Raw genomic sequence first — 21303 nt, 5'->3', positions numbered from 1 at the left:
GCTGAGACATGGAACCAAACTAAATGCCCACGAACAGAGGAATGGATTGAAAAACTGTAGCACATATACTCTATAGAATACTACTCAGCCAAAAACAAGCAAAAACAATCAAGACCCTGGCTTTTGATAGAAAGTGGATGAATATGGAAGATTTACTGCTAAGTGAAGCAAGCCAAGCTATGAAGGAGAGACATTGTATGTCTCCACTTAATATATACCTAGTGTCTATACTCCATGACTGAAACGGAATAACTAAAGGATATAAAAACATAGTAAATAGTTTTGAATACCAGATACAGTGTGGGAAGAGGGTGGGTGAAGTAGTAGAATCTGAGGAAGGACATTAAGGAGAAAAATAGAGAGGCAAGGCATTTATGGGACAAAGAAATGGGTTAGTATCTGTTAAAGATAACTTTATAGTATTGTCAACTAGACTGGTGAGAAATGTCCACATGTTGAACTATTCACTTTGCAAGCTAATAATGTGATTGAATGTATAAAAGAAATTGAAGTAAAATAGTAATTTTAAAAAGTATATGTGTTATACCTGAACTGTTTAATATTGTTTTGGTTTTAAACATAGAAGAAAAAGAGCTGGTGCAAATCTCCTGGTGCCATACCATTGTTTTACTTTTCAAATTATTCCAAGACCAGGGCTAGCCTAAAGAAAAAGAAAGCCATCTGTTTCATTAAATATGAATTCAGATGGAGTTTCCAAGAAATTAAAAGGTTCATAGAGCTTTTGCAAGACATTAAACATAAGTAGGAAAGTGAGAAGCTGACTCACACTAAAGGGCTGGACAGACAGTGGAAAGGCAAATACAGCATAGATATAAAAACACAGAACAGAAAAGTAATTGTGAGCAAGTACTCAGTCTTCCTGAGTTCAAATCTTTCCTCCAGCATTTACTACTTGAGTGACCTTGAGGCAATTACTTACATCCTTCCTTTTATGACATTAAATGAGATAACAATAATTGCTGTCATTTATGTTGTTTCATAAGAGCCAGTGTGATAAACATAGAGCGTGCTTAGGATGTGTTTGGTGCTTAAACTAGGTTAAATATTTATTATTAATGGGAATTGAAATAAGACAAACATTTATTTTTTGACAGTATTATATATTTGTACAATTTATATAACCTTTCTAATGCTTATTTTCTGAATTTCTGTAGTCTGGATAATAACATGATAGGTTCCTTCATTGCCTAAAGTTTAAATTGCGAATTTAGTACATGATATGAAAATTGCATACAATCAGAATTACCCAAAAAGACTCAAATTTCTCTTGAAGTTCTTTAAACATCTAACACATTGAAATGCACTTTTCCCATTCAGTATTAAGCTGAGTGCTTTAAAACTAATAATCATTGGCTGAATAGCTTGTTTCAGAGAGTCATCCTGCAAAAAAGCAAAGTATTTTTTTAAACACTGTCTTGAAAGTCAACAGTGAGAATCTGCTAAGTGTGACAATAATAGGATCCTATTTCTTAAGTTTACTTATTTTGAATATTTTTTTTAAGTTTTGCTCTACAGCATATGTGCTCACTAGAGAGAGAAAGTGAGAAATCAGCCCCCAGAGGAGTTGAGCTATCCACAACCTCTTCTCTATTCTCCTCTCCGGATTTTGGGCATGCACACACACACATGTCCTTGTGACTTTCAAGCTACTAGGTTCAGGACTCAAATCATGCAGTTAGGCATGTGGGATCCAGCACCTTAAACTCCACACACCATCTGCTAGCCATACTTGTTTTAAATAATTTGGAGGAAGATAAAGCAAGAAAAAGTTCAGTTATTTCAGTTCATGGACTGAAATAGTCCCTCTGGATTTGTACACTCTCTAGTATAGACTATTATCCCTAGGCTAAAAACCTATAAAGTATATTACTCTACTGAATTCTGTGGGCAATTATAAAATAGTGGTAAGTGTTTGTGTATTTATACTTATCTAAGGCAGAGTCTGACTTGCTATGTTCTTCAGAAATATTGCATTGTCGAAAAAGTTATGATGCATTTTTGCATAGAAAAACAGAAAAATACATCATGAATTTCCCGACGGCACAATAAATAAATAGATAGAATAGATACTGGAGCCAGATGCTGACATAGCAGTAATGAAATGCTCTGTGATGTTTGGACCCAATGATGGAGGTCTTTGGTTCCTCTGACAACAAAATAAATTTATACAAGTAATAATTTAGCATTAGCTTACTGTGATTTTTACTTCATAAACTTTTTGACTCTTTTCTAAAATACTTAGCTTAAAAGACAAACACGTTATACATCTCTACAAAAATATCTTTCTTTAGATTTTTTTTCCTTTTTTTTTTTTTTTTTGAGAGATTTTTGCCATAGAGCGCATGCACTTGCCAGACAGACAGAGAGACAAGAAGTGAGAAATCACCCCTCCCAGGGGGGATGGCCACGCCACAATCCCTTCTCCTCCATTCTCCTCTTGGGATCTTGGGCACACATGCACACACACCGGGCTTGAATTTAAGCCACTGGGTCCGGGACTCGAACCATGGTCAACTACGTGGGAGTCCAGCGACATAACCATTACGCTAACTGCTGGTCCCTTTTTGTATATTTTTTATTCCATAAGATTTCATCTCTTTAAAAATTCCTTCACTGCATAGTTTTTACTTTTTAAACATTTTTGTTAAAAACTAAGACACAGACATACACGTTAGCCTGAGCCTATACAACGTCAGGATTCTCAGTATTGCTGACTTTTGCCTTCATGTCCCATCCTACTGAAAGGACCATGCTAAATGGAACACCCCCTTAAATCAAGCACCAGAGAAATCATGTAATCAAGAGGGGCAGTAAACAGAGTTCTTGTGAGGCTGCTGGAACAGGGCAACTATTTACAATAAACTTATTTGATTAGTATGCAGAAGGAGTTTACTCTAAAATCATGATAAAAATATAATGTAGTAAATATATAAAAACCAGTAACATAGTTGTTTATTATTATTATCAAGTACTACATACAGTGCATAACTATATGTGTTATACCTTTGTAAGACTTACACAGTAGAATCGTTCACACCGGTATTACCACAAACACCCAAATATGCATTGCATTGCACCATGACATTATGCCGACTTTGATGATGTCACATAAACTTTTCTGTTGCTTTATAATCTTAGGGAACAAATAGACAATATGATGCTTGTTGTTGACTAAAATAATGTGCAACACATGACTGCATGCATGTTTTTATATGTGTATATAGGTAATATATATGAAATGTATATGTGTGTATGTTTGTGTGTATATATGTGTGTGTACAGAGGGAGTAACTATATATATACACACACACACACCACACACACACATAGGCACACATATTTTGTATGGGATGTATTTTTTTCATTTGAAATATCCGAAGGTAATAATTACTACTAATCATTATTACAAGAAAATTATAAATAGGATATAGCATATATTTCATAGGTATACATATATAGATCATTTCTGAAGATTAAAGTGGTTGACCTTAATATTGCCAGCCTGGAACAAGACAAGATTAGCAATTAATGAGAAATTAATTAGTAATTAAATGGAAATCACAGTAGACAATATTACTTCAAAAATGTATTTTACTTTATTTAATAATCACAGAATTGTTTCTTTTTGCTACTTTATGAATGCAAATTAGGCTGAGAACACAGAACATCCATCATGAAATAGTTTGCACTGTACAATGAATGACAAGTTGTATTTCATGTATAAACTGAGAAATGCTTTAAATTAATATTTCTTGGCATATATAGATGTTTAGAAGAATCTTACTTAGGGTTTGAATACCTGATTGGGAGTCCTGTGTTGCTGACCTGTAATCATGTCCATATTCATCATCTATTTGCATTCATGGTACATACTAGTACATGCAGGTATTTGAAGACTTCGTTTATTTGTTTGTTTGTTTGGCATTTTTAACCCTCCCGACAGTTACACATTATGCTGATAAAACATAACATGTTTGTTTAAACTTACATTGATTTTTAAATCAGCACTGATTTTGAACAGAGCTGCCCTCTCGAGCTTCAACTTAATTTATATTGATTTTTTTGACTTTGTAATATACAGCAACCTGTATCTTTCCTGTTAGAGACCAAAGACATAAAATGTAGTCAATACAGTAATGCAATTTGCAATTTAATCATAAACAATTTTAGATTCCTCAAATTAATTCTTACCATTTATTTAAAATTATATTTTAGATCATTTTGAAACATTCATAAGTATTTTCATCTTGTTATGGATGTTGAACTTCAGGAAGGGAGCCTGGTAGTCTGGTAGTTAAAAGGAACATGGGACTAAACATAAACCTTGTACAACTATGGACTTAAATTCAGCCTATTCAAGGATTACGCTTTTGGAAATTGTTTTCTTGAGGGTCCAATTTATAACTATATCCTTAAAAATGTACCCCATCACTCTCAATACACTTCAAAGATGTGGTTACAAATGGGATTTCCACTCCATTGCTTAACATGCCCCAAATTATCAATGTAAAAAGCCGAGACCAAGGATTTTTTGTTAGTAAAAATAATTAATTAATTTAATTTTATGTATTTATTGATTTTTTTCTATAGTGTACCTGCACTTACCAAAGAGAAAGTGAAAGAGAAAGATAAAAGAGAGAAAGAGAAAGATCAGCCCCCAGGGGTATGGCTTCACCTCCTCTCTTCCATTGTCCTCTTAGGATATGGGGTACACATGCACATCTAACAGGTGTGTTTTTTAAGTCATCAGTTTTGGGACTCAGACTGCTCATTTATCTATGTGGATCCAGCGTCTTAACCACTAGATCACCTACTGGGACCTTATTTAATTATTTTTATAACTAATTTTATCTATTCAACTACATATTGTTCTTAAAATACCTTTTATAGGTGAGACAATTTGTTAGAAATAGAATTAGTTTAATGAAAATGGTATTTTTCCTGGCCAGCAGGTGGCTAAGTGGTTAAGGTGATGAAGTTGCAGATGGCAAAACACAATTCAAAGTCCAGACCTCTTGATTTGTAAATCACATTGGGGTTGCATGCAATGCCCAAAATCCTGAGAGGAGAATGAAGTACAAGGGACTGGGAAGTGGCAATCCTCCCTAGGGTGTGATTTCTCACTTTCCCTCTTTCTGTCTCTCTCTCTCATGAATACACACACCCTATGGCAAAACCTAAAAACATAAACAAAAACGTGGTGTTTTTTCTCGTAAAGTTTGCAGATTGGTGGTGAAGAGAAATCCAAACAACATTTTACTGTGAAAAATTAAAAAAAAAAAAAACATAAGTTTGCAAGTATGATAATTATTGAGAAAAAAATGTTCATGTCTGAAATGTAATGTGGTCAGCAATACTATTTTTGTATACTTTTCCAAAATAATTAAAATAAAGAACTGAGAAATACTACTCCCATATTGATTGCAACATATTCACAATTGCCACGTAACCACCTAAATGCCCATGGATAGATGAGTGGATAAAGAAAATACAGTGCAAACATAAAATGGAATATTATTCAGACTCTGGTAAAAACGAAATCTTTTCATATGCGACAACACAGATGAATTTGGAGCACTTAATGCTAAAAAAAAATAAACAAGTTACTGAAGGACAAATACTAGATGATAAGATATCTAAAGTAGCCAGGCAAAGAGTGTGGTAGTGGTTGCAGGTGCTAGAGGTACAGGAAAAAGGGAGACCCTAAGCAGGGCATATAAAGTTTCGATTTGCCATGACAAAGAAGTTCTAGAGAATGGCAGTACGACATTGTGTCTATTATTGGAACTATATTATATATTTAAAATCTGCTAAAAGGTAGATCTTATTCAATTGCTCTTACAACAGAGATTTTTTTTTTTTTAATCAAAAGAAGAATAAATAAATTCCGGGTATTGTTCTCTATGGCTGTAAGTCAATGAGATGCGGATTTTAGAATGTCCTCTTGAAATGTATGATAAGGAGAACTTGGTAAGCTGAGTGAGAGCAGCCAGTTCAGGTAAGTGATGAGAAACAAGTTGGATTGGGGGGGGGTGTGAATGGCAATATAATAATTAGTACTTTAATGTGAACTGTATCCAAGAAGACCTCTCAATGTATTGCTCATAGATGTATACACATTCCTTTGGCAATGCTTTTCACTGTGGTGAGTATAACTAAACCAAGAAAAGAAATAATCTAGAATTGAGAAACACAGTTGTATTGTGTTATAAATCTATTGTAGAAATAAAGGTATCCAAATGCTTTTTTAATTACAACTAGCATTATGATGGCAGCAAATGTTTTTAGTAAGAACCTTTGTTAACCAGGACATCTTTAACAATATTTTATTGAATATGTATTTCAATATTTTTCCATAGTTAAAGATGTGCCTACTTTAAGGCTGAGGAAAGTAAATCTCAAAAGCAATCACTAGTTTTTCCACAGTTATAGGACATACATTTTTATTAGGATTTGTTTAAAACTAAAGTAGATTTTATTTATTTTACTAAATTTGCTATATTCCTTTAGACCTGAAATATTTGTAGCTATAAACTGATAATGCCAAGTTATTATATTGTCATATGCAAATGCATATCCCTCTGTAATATCTGACTAACATTACATCTAAGATAATGCTCAAGAAATTTCAACAGTACTAAAAGCACAAAGGTACATTCTGGATAATTGAGGAAGCCAGCAGGACGTAGGGAGGCAGTTTAATCAAGTTCAAGTGTTTTTAATGGTTATCACCAAAGTGAGTGACCGAGGGATATTTTAAAGAGTTGCAAAGTGGAGCATTTATCTAGAAAATGCAAATGTCCAAAATTAAAGAACCACACATTAAGAAATTTGTTTTGATTACAGTGGGCATATGACTGAGGAAAACAATGTGATAACACTTTTATTTTCATTGCCTTGTGTTTGCAATCATAAGTGTTAAAATTTAAAGTCAGATTATTTTTATGAAAATGTCATAAAGATATTTAAAGTTTCTTGCTCATTTGACAAAGAAGTTTTGGTATCTCTTGGAAGTCAATCAATACGCAACTTTTCTACCCTTAACCAAGCAAGGGGTTGTCTTCAATCTTCTCTAAATATGTTTCTATGTGGTTAGTGGAAATACTTCACTGAGGAGACGGACATTAAGAGTAGGTCAGGCATTAGAGGACTTTGCTCTGTTATAGCCTTTGTGACCTCTGATCTTACCATTTCAATTATGTGTGCATTTGCATTCAGAATAAATGAACTAGATAATGAGGACTGCACTGCTGTGACATTTTTATCAAAAATTCAAGCACAGCAAATATTAGGAAGTAGTTCAGTACTTTTATCAGAATAAAAAAATTAGAGTTATAGGTTATAAACAATTAGTTGACTATCCCTGGGAAATATGATATGGTATATGGGGTAGAAGAGAGAATGAAAAAAATTAAACTTATAGGGCAAAAGATAACATCAAAATAATTTTTGATATGGAAATAGAATGCTTGCTAGTATATATTAAGTTATATATGAGCTTTCCATATTATTCCTAAGTGGTTGTTTTTTGACAAGTATGGATACCTTTTTCCATATTATGATTACCTTGCATTCCCCATGTAATACAAATAATAGTAGACAGTAAAAATTCTTAAAAAGAATTCTGTGATGAGTAATATTATTAAAAATATTAGTAGTTGAAATGAGTATCAAATCTTTAGTGAAAGTATCTATATAACACTTTGTATAATATAAAAGTACAAAGCATTTTGTATTAAGAATCTGTACTGCCACAGGACAATAATTTTTATGTATTAATGAAGATATTTTCAAAAAAAATCATCAGAACATTGCAGCATTCCCAGGATGTGACATATTATTTGATTATAGGGCAAATGTAAAGGTACATCTTAAAATACAAACATATTTAGAAAATATGTTAATGTTGTTATATTTGGATCAATATAGTCAATACATCTAATTAAGGTCAGCTCTAGGATCCTATGTACTAATGTAGATTTCAGTATCTTTGGCACAGTAGCATTGTAAAACACAATGAGAAATTACTTAAAAATATTGAATTAGTGCTATCTAGTGACACTTTAAGCACTTTTTAAAATTAGAAAGCCTTAAAATTCAGAAAATACTATTTACACATTTATGTAGAAAGTGTGTTTTTAGTAGTTCAACCCCTTTTTACAACATCATCAGTGATTTTTGTTTTTAGATCTAGCAATTGTTAAACATTTTTAATTTATAATGGTTCTATTCTTTTTTTTAAACATTTATTTATTTTTAGGTTTTTGCCATAGAACATGTGCATTTGCCAGAGAGAGAGAGAGAATGAGAAATCACCTCCAAGAAAGATGGCCATACCAGAATCCCCTCTCCTCCAGTTTCCTATTGGGATTTTGGGCATGCACTCATACATCACCAGAGTGATTTTCAGGCCATCCAGTACAGGACTCGAACTGCAGTGGGAGTCCAGCATTTTAACCACTACATCACTTACTGACCAAACTATGCATTTTTTTAAAAAAAGAAGAATAGCAGCTAATACATTGTTGACAATTTCATTTTAATTAATTCATTTATTTTTTGGGGAAGAGGTTTTTGCTATATGGTGCATATGCTCTCCAGAGAGACAGAGAGAGAGAAAGTGAGAAATCACCCCTGAGGGGGAATTGCCATGCCACAATCCCTTCTCCTCAACCCTCCTCTCAGGATCTTGAGGGTGAATGCAAATGTGCCCAATGTGAGTTTCAGCCACCAGGTCTGGGACTCGAACAGCAGTCTACTACATGGGAGTCCAGCAACATAGCCATTACGCCAACTGCTGGTCCCTCTTTCTTTATTTTTAAAAAGTTTTACACTGACAAATTCTTTGATTTACTATTTATATTATGGTATTTTAAAGTATGTATATATATATACACATTGTGAAATAACTAAATATACCTAATTAACATATGCATAAGCTCATGCAGTCATCATTTTTGTGTTAGAAAAACTTTGCATCCACTGTCTCAGCATTTTTCAGGAATGTGTACATTGATATTAACCATAGCCTTGGGGGATTGGGGTGATATTGATAAAATTAAACTTTTTTTGTTTCTCTTATATTCTAAAGATTGTTAGTTTGCAAATTCATAAGTTAAAAGACTATACTATAGTGTCATTATTCACATAATGTGCAAATTACATTAATTATGTCCAGACATGTAGATTTAATACACACAACAGAAATTCATTAATAATATCACATAAGCTGCAAACATCTCACTAGATAATTTCCTAAAAACAATAATTTCTCCCCTCCATCAGGAAATCAATAAAAATGACATAGATGAAAAGATATGAGCAGTTTATCTTTACAAAATAATGACAAAATAATGTTTGTGTGAGTAGTTGGAGGAGTCCAACCCGATGGGGCCCCAGGATCTGTTTTGAACCTTTGACCTTTGAGCATAGCTTTGGTCAGCTCAGCATGTTGGCAAGGCCAATGTTGTACATCCCCCAACCTATGAGCAAAGCTTGGGTTGTCTCAGCATGCTGGCAAGACCGCTTGTTTTTTTTGTTGTTGTTGTTTTGTTTTTTGATTTTTTTTTTTTTTTGGAGAGTTTTTTTCTTTTTTCTTTTTTTTTTTTTTTTTGCAATAAGGTACATGCACTTGCCAGACAGACAGAGAGAGATAGAGAGATAGAAAGTGAGAAATCTCCCCCTGATGGGATGGCCATGCTACAATCCCTTCTCCTCCACTCTCCTCTCGGGATCTTAGGCACGCATGCACATGCGCCCGGCCTGAGTTTTAAGCCACCAGGTCTGGCACGCAAACTGCGGTCGACTACATGGGAGTCCAGCGATATAGCCATTACACTTACTGCTGGTCCCAAGGCCGCTTGTTGTATGCTCCAGAGACTGCAGTAGGTTTGCTGGGAAGCGACCCCTCTCTGACTCCCTGATATACTACTATAAAAGAATTATGTAGCTCTCTTGAGTATGTGATAAGATTTCCCAAAAGTCCCCCAACCACTCCCCTTTGCCCTGATCACCTACTGTTAATTACAATGCTTCATCCCTATAGTCACGATAGAGGGTATGCTAAAGTTCTATCTAGGCAGAAGTCTTCTTGACCTTTGGGAGGCCCTTCAAGATACATTTAACATAAGCTTAAAAATAATCTTTTCTTTACATAAAATAGGATTAGGCCGAAACTGGCCAGGACACCCCCGCCCTCACCAAGTGAAATAGATAAATATATTAGGATTCCTTAAATTAAGTTTTAAATTCCTATAAAACTATATAAGTATAATTCTTTATTAAGATCCATAAGAACTAATATCTGTACTTGAGATTTTCTTTTCTCAGCATCATGCTCAGTAATCACAAGATGGCTGCTGCCACATCAGCTGATAATTATCTCTGCTTGCTGGAGCTGCTTTCCCAAAACTGCATTCCATGAAGATGCCTACATCAAATGAACAATTGTGGAACCGCAATAGAGCCACCCTTAATCCAACCCTGAATGGAACCTATGATCCCTATTGAACTGATAATTAGAACACATAGCCCCTCACCCCTTTACTTGCATGTATCACATTTTCAATAAAAAGGCACAATAATTTCTGGCAGTTGTCACTCTACAGAGAGCGATCTCTGAGGAGTGTCCAACTCAGGACGTGCATAAAAAGGCACCAAGGCCTTAGTCTTCCTTTCCTGCATTGCCTCTGACGAGTCAACCCACCCCCGCCGAGGTTGGAACCCCGGCAAGTAGCTATGATATGATTTTTCCTCCAACACCAATAAAATTTTCTGAGATTCACCTACACTCAACTTTGTTCACATTTATTCTTTCTACAAAACCAAAATAAGCTTTCTAAATCTAAGCATCATTTGTGTACTTTGAAATTGAAATATACAAGAGGTCTTCCGGTCTTCCAATAGTTCACATTAAATACATAACATACAAGAAAAGCATGAATGTGAAAAAGCAATTTTACGTCAAAATAAGTGTGCGGTTTAATTCCATTTTTTTCTATTAAGTTTTTAAGCCCCCTTGTATATACTTGACTAAACTATAACAAAATATTGACACATAGACATTGTTCAAGATTCACTGATACAACATTTCATATAGTTTATGCTTTTATCACATAAATGTTAGCTTTTTCCTGTGGATTCCACAGAAAACAGGCATTGAAATGGCCAAATGCTACCAAAAAAAAAAAAAAAGCCACAGTTGGCCCTCCCCATCCATTGCTTTCCCAACCTCAAATTCAACCAAATATTACTGGAAGTGTTGTGTTATTGCTGATGTTTACTGAGGTATATCATGTTTCTTTCTACACTGAAATTGTAAACACTTTTTATGTCACTATTTTCTAGACAGTAAAACAATTACTTACATATCATTTATGTTGCATTAGGTATCATAAATAATCTAGAGATGATTTAAAGTATATAGGAGAATGAATACATTTCATATAGTTTATGCTTTTATCACATAAATGTTAGCTTTTTCCTGTGGATTCCACAGAAAACAGGCATTGAAATGGCCAAATGCTACCAAAAAAAAAAAAAAAGCCACAGTTGGCCCTCCCCATCCATTGCTTTCCCAACCTCAAATTCAACCAAATATTACTGGAAGTGTTGTGTTATTGCTGATGTTTACTGAGGTATATCATGTTTCTTTCTACACTGAAATTGTAAACACTTTTTATGTCACTATTTTCTAGACAGTAAAACAATTACTTACATATCATTTATGTTGCATTAGGTATCATAAATAATCTAGAGATGATTTAAAGTATATAGGAGAATGAATATAGGTTTTATGCAAGTACTATAGCGTTTATATAAGTGACTGGCATTTCTAGATTTCAGTATTTAAGGAAGAACCAGTTTCTACAGATACCTAGAAACAACTGCATTGTGAATTTAAATCAGAGAATATTTCTATATAGGAAACATCAAAATTAAACAAAGTTAAAATCAACATGCTTGGTATTTCCTATTTTCCAGAAATTCAACACTCTTTGTTCTCCATGTATAATACATGTATAATCACAATGTAGTTTAATTTCCATATTTTGTACGTTTAGTGCTTGTGCTTGCTATTTACTTGTTTTGGTTTTGTTTTCTTCCTGCTACAGATTTGAATCTGTCTAAACACTGAGAAACAATTGTTAAACAATTTTAGGTAGCTAAATAATAGATTTCAAAAAATTTTACACAAGCTTAAAATAACAAAAATACAAAAATATTAAGGCTACACATAATGCCTTCATATATATATACACATATTTACACACGCACGTGTGTGTGTGTGTGTGTGTGTGTAGCAGGAATCCTCTGAACTGAGCACTACATTTGAAAAGTAAAGATGTATAACATATAGATTGATATGGATGGTGGTGATACCAACAAATATTTTTTTTAAAAGGTAGCAATAATTTTTGGTCAGGGTGTGGGTCAGAGATCGGGGCAGCTGGGTCCCATGTGGCATGATTTGTGTCCTCAACCCAGCAATTAGTAAAACAAGCAGGCACATCTGTGTGCATGCCCAAAAACCCAAAAAGAGAAGGGAACAAGCGATTGCAGCCTGGACATCCCACCTGTGGGTACTTTCTTTATCTCTCTATCTCTCTCTGGAAAGCACATGCACCCTATAGCAAATTTTAAAAATGAAATAAAATAAAATAGGCCAGTAGGTGGTGTGGTGGTTAAAGCACTGGACTCCCACATGGCTGACAACTGTTTGAGTCCTGGACCAGGGTCTTGGAACTCACTCCAGGGGCATGTGTGTGCATGCCCCAAATCCTGAGAATGGAAGAGAAGGGATTGAGGTTTCCCTATCCCCCTGAGGGCTGATTTTGATATGGATCATGACTGCTATCTAATTGAATACTACTTTTGCAACCTGCTTGCAAAGCAGGATGTAGCTTAACTGCTCAGGGCTTTCTGAGAACTAGAGACAGGCTAATATGCTGTGATCTAAACATATAGCCAGTCTGAACTGGTTCAAAGGACATTACCCTGGGCCAGAACCAGAAGCCTTTCAAACCCACCCTTCCCCACATCGGTGTCCAGACTTTGGAGTTCAAGCTCCTCTGGGTCTGCCAGAGTAATGAATCTGAGTTTTCCTACTTTGAGTGGTGCTTCTTTATCAGCAGTCTGTTTCTGCATTTCCACACTTTACTTCTCTCTGTCTCTGTTCCTCTTCAGTGAGTACATGTACCCTATGGCATAAAACTAAAAAATAATAAATAAAATAAATAAATAAATAAAGTACCAATTTCAACAAATGCATTATAATTTAATATAATTACAATGATGAAAGAGGACCTGATGAAATTTTATTCTGAATCTTGGTAGAGTTTCAAATGAAAAAATTTGGAATTCTATTCCAAGCAAGAAAAACAACGTAAAAAAAAAATAATCTGTAGTGGGCAGTTTTTTGTTTTTTTGTTTTTTTCTGAGGACCAGCATATGGCATAATGGCTATATTGCTGGACTCCCATGAAGTCGCTGGAGTCCCAGACACCGTGGCTTAAACTCATACCGGGCACAGCTGCGTGCATGCCCAAGACCCCAAGAGGAGAATGGAGGAGAAGGGACTGCAGCGTGGCCATGCCCCCTGGAGGGTGATTTCTCACTTTCTGTCTCTCTGTCTCTCTCTGTCTTTCTGGCAAGCGTACATGCCCTATAGAAAAAAATCTCTTCAAAAGTAAAGGTGATTCTGTTAAATATTGATACATTAAATTAACCAATGAAATCTACTGTCATTCTGGCAGATAAAAATAGTAAGAGGTTTTTTTTTTTTTTTAAGTTAGAAGGATGTTCATAGATTGTAAATGATCGTATAGCATAGGCAAACTACGTAAGAGTATTTTGACAGAGAAAGAAAAAGATTATTCAAGTTTGTCATTGTCTAGCAGGATGGAGTTAGCCTTTCTCAACAGGGCAGCAGGTATTCGCTAGGAGGCTGAAACTACTGAGGAAAGATTGTAATCTTAAACATCATGAATTTAAAATGTAGATATAATGGAGGAAATACTGGCCACAGTGGTGTAGGAGTAATCGGATTATATGATTAATAAGATAAAAGGAATTCACACTTTTATCTTATTCATCACATAAGATGGAAAAATGGTTGATTGGATGGATTCAAAGGCCCAAGAAACTGACCATTTCCTAAAACAGCCTTAATGTTCCTCTCAACTTGACCATAAACTACAGACATATTCTGTCTGATTCTAGACCCTCGATCCTCATTTTGCGACTATTTATTTTAGAAAACTTGTAATTTTACATAATCTCTGTCTCTTTGAGATGTACAGTTTCTTACAAATTCTTTCTCTTGAAGCTAAGAGCCATCTTTTTAAAATGTAGTAAGAAAGTGACCCTATTTTCCAGTTTATGTCAGAATAGGAGTTCATCCTTAATAAGCACCAATTAGCAAACACACATAGAGTGTCATATTGACCTAACCATCACCACTAGGTGACCCTAGTTTTTAAACAATTTATTTTTTGTCTACGCAGAATTAAATTCAATATTTTCCTACAATATATTTTACTCCTATTGAAATTGTTTTGAATAAGTATCCCTTGTCTGTTTAATTCAACCTAGTGGATATGTGGATATTTTTTGACATTACAAATTCTTTTTTTTTTTTTTTTTTGAGAGAGGTTTTTGCTATAGGGCGCATGTGCTCACCAGAAAGACAGAATGAGACAGAGAGACAGAAATTGAGAAATCACCCCACAGGGGAGATAGCCACACCACAAACCCTTCTCCTTCATTCTCCTCTTGGGATCTTTGGCATACATGCCCACACACCTGGTGTGAGTTTCAGCCACCGGGTCTGGGACTCAAACCACACTCAACTATTTTGGAGTCCAGTGACATAGCCATTATGCCAACTGCTGGTCCCGACATCACACCTTCTATATGGATTAAGAGATACCACAACTCAGGGGAACCAGCAGATCGCTGATTCCATCGCTGGAATCCCACATGACCAACCACGATCTTAGTCCCAGAATCAGAGGCTTGAAATTTAAGTTAGGCGTGTGTGTGCTTGCCCCAAATCCCGAGGAGACTTAAGAAGGGATGGTGTAGTAGTCATTGCTTCTGGAGGGTGATTTCTTGCTTTTTGCATCTCCGTCTCTCTCCATCTCTCCAGCAAGTGCATGTGCCCTATTGAAAACAAACAAATAAACAAACAAAAACTTAAAATAAATAATAAATAAATTCAAAGAGAGAGATACTGCAATTCAAAAAGATAAATAAAAATGCTTGATTTTGTTTTCGGGGGAGTAATTTGTTACTTGGTGCATTTACAATTAGTCCTGCTGATTATCATTAATTGGCCTATTTAATCTGAAATAAATGGAAAGCCTACAAGTAAAAATTGACTTGCAAATAACATTCAAGTTTATATACATTTATACATATGATACACATTAACTTTTATTCCCATCCCTACTAATTTAGAATCGTAAATTGGCTATGTTCATTAATCGATGAGTTGTTCAAATGCTGCCTTATTAGCTTTCAATATTGCAGCATAGTCTGCAAATTATTATGTTCTTTTTGCAGATTTTTTTTTCTTTTGGTATATAGTATATGGACTCTCTGGAGAGACAGAGAGAGACAGAGAGATAGAAAAAGAGACATCACCCACCAGAAGGATGCCACAAAGAAATACTTTCTCCTTCATTCTTCTCTAGGGATCTTGGGCATGCATGCACACATGTCCAGGTTGAGTTTCAAGTCACTAAGTCTGGGACTTGAACCTCAGTTGACTATGTGGGATTCCTGCGACACAACCATTATGCCATCTGCTGATCCCAATAAATGTGTTTAAAAGGTATACTTTAATCATATGTGTATTGATTCTGATAGCTTATTTTTACTTTTGTCCGATGAATCACTGTAAGTTTCTAAAATTTACAAGAAATATATAATTTGGAAAGCAACTGTATATATAAGTTCATACAATCTAGATATACTAAAGTTTTGTAACACGTATTATTATGATTTGACTTTTGATTCATTCCAAAAAAGATTAACAGGATTGATTAAATATCTTCTAAGTCATATGAAGGTATATTTATGTATTATAATTATAATAAAATTATTACACCTACAAATACTATGCAATTCAAAAAAAATTGAACAGAACACTACAAATCACAATATAAGTTTATTAAGTTATAAAGGATATGTTTTGAGAAATCTAAATTATTATAAAGTATTAATATGTGTTCAAAGTACTTTTTAGGTACCATTATTAAATACGGTTTACTAGCCTCGAAAATGCAGGTTGATAGCCAGGCAAATATTTTCAGTCCATTTTTTCTGTAATTTCCCCACCAAAGATTGCAAAAATTACTGTATGTGTTTTATCGTTTATATAGTAGTATATCTTTTGAAGTATTCCATTTATGGGCTCATCACAAACAGAGGGAAGAATATTATGATACTAAGCATCCCCTTATGTACAGTAAAATTCCCATACAGAATTTAGGACAAAATGAGATATAAAACAGATATTTGATTAGCAAGTTAGGATCCCAGGGTCCCAGTTTATTTACCCAGCCACATGGTACAGTCAAGGTTATTGATGTTCATATGCAGAGTATATACCGCACCATAAGGCCTGTATTTGGCTGAAACACATGATAGCCATAAAAACCTTTTTATGAATATACAACTGGCACGAAGTGTGTACTTAAAGAGAGCAAGTGGTCTATTTAGTGACACTCTCCTGCGCCCATATCATAATCTCTGCTTTCTAAATGTTAATTCTTCCATCAAAAGGCAAGGCAAAATCAAATAAGAGAAAAGACTGGTAATAGAACAAAAACATTTCCTTTGAGATGGTCTCTGATATGTGTTTGTGCATGCATGTGTTCCTCCAACGGTGCACCTCGTCACAATAACATGCCCTGGATTTGTCCTTTCATCATTTCCTTCCTCATAGAGTGTGATAAAAGCAAAAGCTTTTATGCAGCTTGCTACTTCAAGTCTTTAACTCAATAGACTGTTTATATTTATGTTTCTAATTCATGTGAAGTCATTTTGGAATAATAGGGTAGAAAATTCAGCTATAGAGAGCTGTTTTATTAATTATTAACCAAGATCAACTACATTCTTCAAACAAAATTAATGAATTTATATATTACCAGATAAGAGCATTACTGAAATCGTTATTTTACATCCCAAAATGTGAAAACTTACCTCCATTTCAAGCATCTTAACTAGAGTGTACATTTTGAAATTGCTAAAAGAATAAATTTCAAATGTTCTCACACAAAAAAATTACGAATACTTTAGGCAATGGATATGTTAATTAGCTCAATTTAATGATCCTATTAAAAACTGTAGCATCACTTTGTAGCCTATAAATATAAGCAATCATAATTTGTCAATTTACAATAAAATAAGGAAAGAATAAAAAGCTAATCTTTATAATTATTGATTATAATGCATGAAACATAAACTGCCTCATATACCATAAAAATTCTTCTATCTTATGCAGAAATTCAATTTTACATAAATGCAGAGTTAGCATGTGGAAACAGATGCTGAAAAGTTGGTAATGTGAAGTATTTATTAGAGATCAACTCTGTAAAAGGAGAGGGCATAACAAACCGTGATAAATGCTTAGTTTAATCTTGGCCATTTTATTTCAAGTTTATTTATTTTATTTATGAAAGAGAGAGAGAGGCATCCTTGAAAGGATGTCATGTCATGCCTCAGTCTCCTACCACCAGCCATACAACCCCTTCTCCTCAGCCTTCCAGCCAACCAGGATTACAACTGGAAAGTGAGTACATGGTATGTTTCAGGTTGACCCAGGATTGAGTGACTCCAGCACTGCAGAGTGGGGCTCTGATGGCTGCATCACTACAGCAAGGACTCGGCTCTTCTAGAGATAGAATCACTCATAGGATTCCTGTCCCAAGCCAAAATTGCTTGACTTTATACCCACCCCCCCCTTATCACTCAGTCACTATGTAAGTTTCCCAAAAGATTGTAACATGTAGCCAGTGATTATTTGCATTTGATATAGATCACGAGTATCTGAGAGCTGGAGATTGTATATTGAATACAATTCCTTAGGTAGGTAGTATTCTCTCTTAAAGAAGGTTCTTGGTAGAAAAAAATCTCTCTCCATTATCGTTTACTCTCTGCGATGCTCAAGTATGCTTTTCCTTATGTATCTGGGTATAGCACCTCCAGAATTCCCATGACTTTCTGAGTGCTAACCAGAAGTCTATAGCTAATAGGGACAAAATAAGTCCCTGCCACTGTTCTTAGTCTAAAGGATAATCTCCATGCATCTTCTCCTTCTTCCATCATCTACTTTAGATCTTCTTTAACTCTTCTTATCTTAGTGTCTTATCCGGTGATATGACCCAAACTTTTATACACAAATGCCCTGAGACTGGGGTAATCAGCCTGAGTTTGCTGCACATGTCTATTTGGAGTTACAATTAGTCAACAATGTAATTAATTTCAGTAAACTATTTAGGTACCACATATATTCCTCAATGAACCCAAAACATAATAGTAGCTTTGCACTCTGTTGATGATCTAGGCCAATTACTCATTCTAATACACTGAAACTTCTTCCTTTCTGCAGCCCAAGAAGCCAGGTACCTGTTGTAGCTTCTAATTCAATAGAACTCTTGATGTTTATCATTTGGCACCAAGATCTATAACTCTGCAGACCCCAAGTTGTGCAAATGAAAAACAAAAAGCTCACCAATAATTTATTTAACATGGTTGTCCACAAGACCACTCCTGCTTTTATCCCTTGATTCCTCGAACAATGTAGCACATGTATTCAAGACACAGACTTACTCAGCAGTTGTCCTTTGCTCATCCATGTTGCTATGGCAAAATATTATGAACAAGATGGCTTATAAACAACAGAAATTTATTTTGCACAGCTCTGGAAGCTGGAAAGTCCACAACAGAGGTTGGCACATTGGATGTCTAGTGAATGCATGTTTCTTGCTGGATCCTAACGCAGTGAAAGGGCCAATGAACTAACTTCTGCCTCTTTCATAAGAGTGCTAATCTCATTCATGAGGATTTACACTCCTGATCTAATCACCTCCTAAAGACACTATGAAACCAGAGAATTTTCAATGAAATACTATTACATGGTATAAGTTTTAACATTAATGTTGGGTGAACACAAGTTTTCAGGGCATAACAGCAATCTTTGATTTAATACATAAGTGCACTCCAGAGAATGGTTTTATATCTTAGTTGAGTGTTGCCTCTGAGCTGGAGTGTATCTGCACCTTCAGCAAGTCACATCAACACTCTTAGAGTCCAGAAGCTTCTAGGTTGTGTAGACATAGCACTCTCAGTGTGTTCTCAGGGTCACAATCCATCCTTATACCTGTGCTTTATAGTGTGTTTGCTGATCTGATTATGGGGTACCCAATGCTAGTGATTAATCAGGTATTGATTCCTAACATAATGTTGACTTAGGTCCCATGGTCAGGAAAGGCAAACTGATTCCTGAAATATTCTTTCTTGCTAGCAGATTAGATCATCAGTAACCATATTATCTCAGTGCGTTCATCTTTTTGGGCCAAAATGTGACCTTCATCTGTCACCATGACTATTTTGTTCATGTGCCTAGCTAGCATGCTATACTGGGGTGACTGGTGAAACAACCTGATTAATGTCCGCTGACCAAGTTACTTTGTCTGTTTGTTCGGTGCTTTTTACTTTATGGATTCTTTCTGATGGGTGTTAACAAGCAATACAAATGTTTTCATACTTTATGCATCTTCTATATGTCTATCTATATTCCTCTACCAAAACTTTCTTATCCATTATTCTGATCATCCACCTTTCAAAAGACTGAGCAGTTAGTCTTCCTATTCTTCTCTTACCATAAATACTCATGAATGTGTATCTATTGATATGTCTATATACACACATTCAAATATATTAATCTTGGGTCACTTTTCTTTCTATAAAAAAATGGATGAATAGCTGATTGCAATTGGCTCTTGGACAATCATTTTAATCAGTACTGTTTTTTAAGGCTGTTTCATTTATTTTGCCTTAAAATGTCATAGCTCTTGTTTAACCATGGGAAAAAGTAATCAGAAAAAAATCAAATTTGAAAAATTATAAAAAAATATCTGGCCAATATTCTTCCAAACTCTCAAGACTTCAAGAACCCAGACAGTTAAAGAAATTGTCACATTTTCTAAATAAGACCCTCAACACAGAGGCAATGATCCCCACAATAGACAGGTGAGACTTCACCAGGCTAAAAAAGTTTCCACACAGCAAAATAAATGATTATAATGAGGATACAACTCTCAGAGTAGAGTATTTGCAAGCTATGATTCAATTAAGGCACTGATAACCAGAATATACAGGAAACTCAATCAGCTTACACGCAAAAGATGATCAAGCCAATTAAAAGATGAACAAATGAGCTGAACAGATAAACTAAGGAAGATATACAAAGAGCTAAAAAGCCTATGAAAAAAATACTCAGAGGAATTAGGACCACTGGTGACTTTCTGTTCAGACTTCACCCTCAGGCCTTGCAGATCTAGTCAGGAGCCAGGACAAGTCAATCAGTGGCCATCTGTATCTGAGTTCTGAACAGCTCCATTCAGGGATTAGCACCACTAAAGACCTTCTGTCCAGACTTCATCAGAAATAATGCAAGCAAGGAAAGGAAGGGAATATATATATACAAAGTGCTAAGTGAAAAACAAGTTCAACCAAGAATACTATACCCAGTATGATTATCTTTCATGTGGGTAAAAAAAGACAAAAACTTTCTCAGATAAACAAAAACTGGAAGAATTTACCAACACCAGACCATCTCTCCTAGAAGCGCTGAAGGGAGTGCTATCCCAGGAAAACTAAAGTCGGGATATACAGAAATAAGAGTACAAGAAAAAACTAAGAGAATGGCCAGCCTATTGGTAGGGACAAGTCCAGATTTGAATGTTAACTTCCAGAGTAAATGGAAAGATCACACCACAGTAACACTGAAAATTCAATAGAATAGTGATTAACTACATGAGACTGAAGCAGTAAAATAGAATTTCTTGATTTTAAACTAAAAGATTACTGATTTTCTTTGATGCTCTGATTTCCATATTTAAGGATTTTTATCTTCTCTTGAACTATTGATAGGTTCATCTACCTACTATTTGAACTAAATCCTAACCTTTTCTCTGGCTTTAAGTTTTAAGTAAATTTTTTTATCTTAATATTTTATTATTTTAGTCTATTAAAATTAAAATTGTTTTTCTT

Source organism: Tupaia chinensis, unplaced genomic scaffold, assembly GCF_000334495.1.
Source record: "Tupaia chinensis unplaced genomic scaffold, TupChi_1.0 Scaffold000033_1, whole genome shotgun sequence".
NCBI lineage: Eukaryota > Metazoa > Chordata > Mammalia > Scandentia > Tupaiidae > Tupaia > Tupaia belangeri.
Note: the sequence above shows the minus strand (reverse complement) of the source record.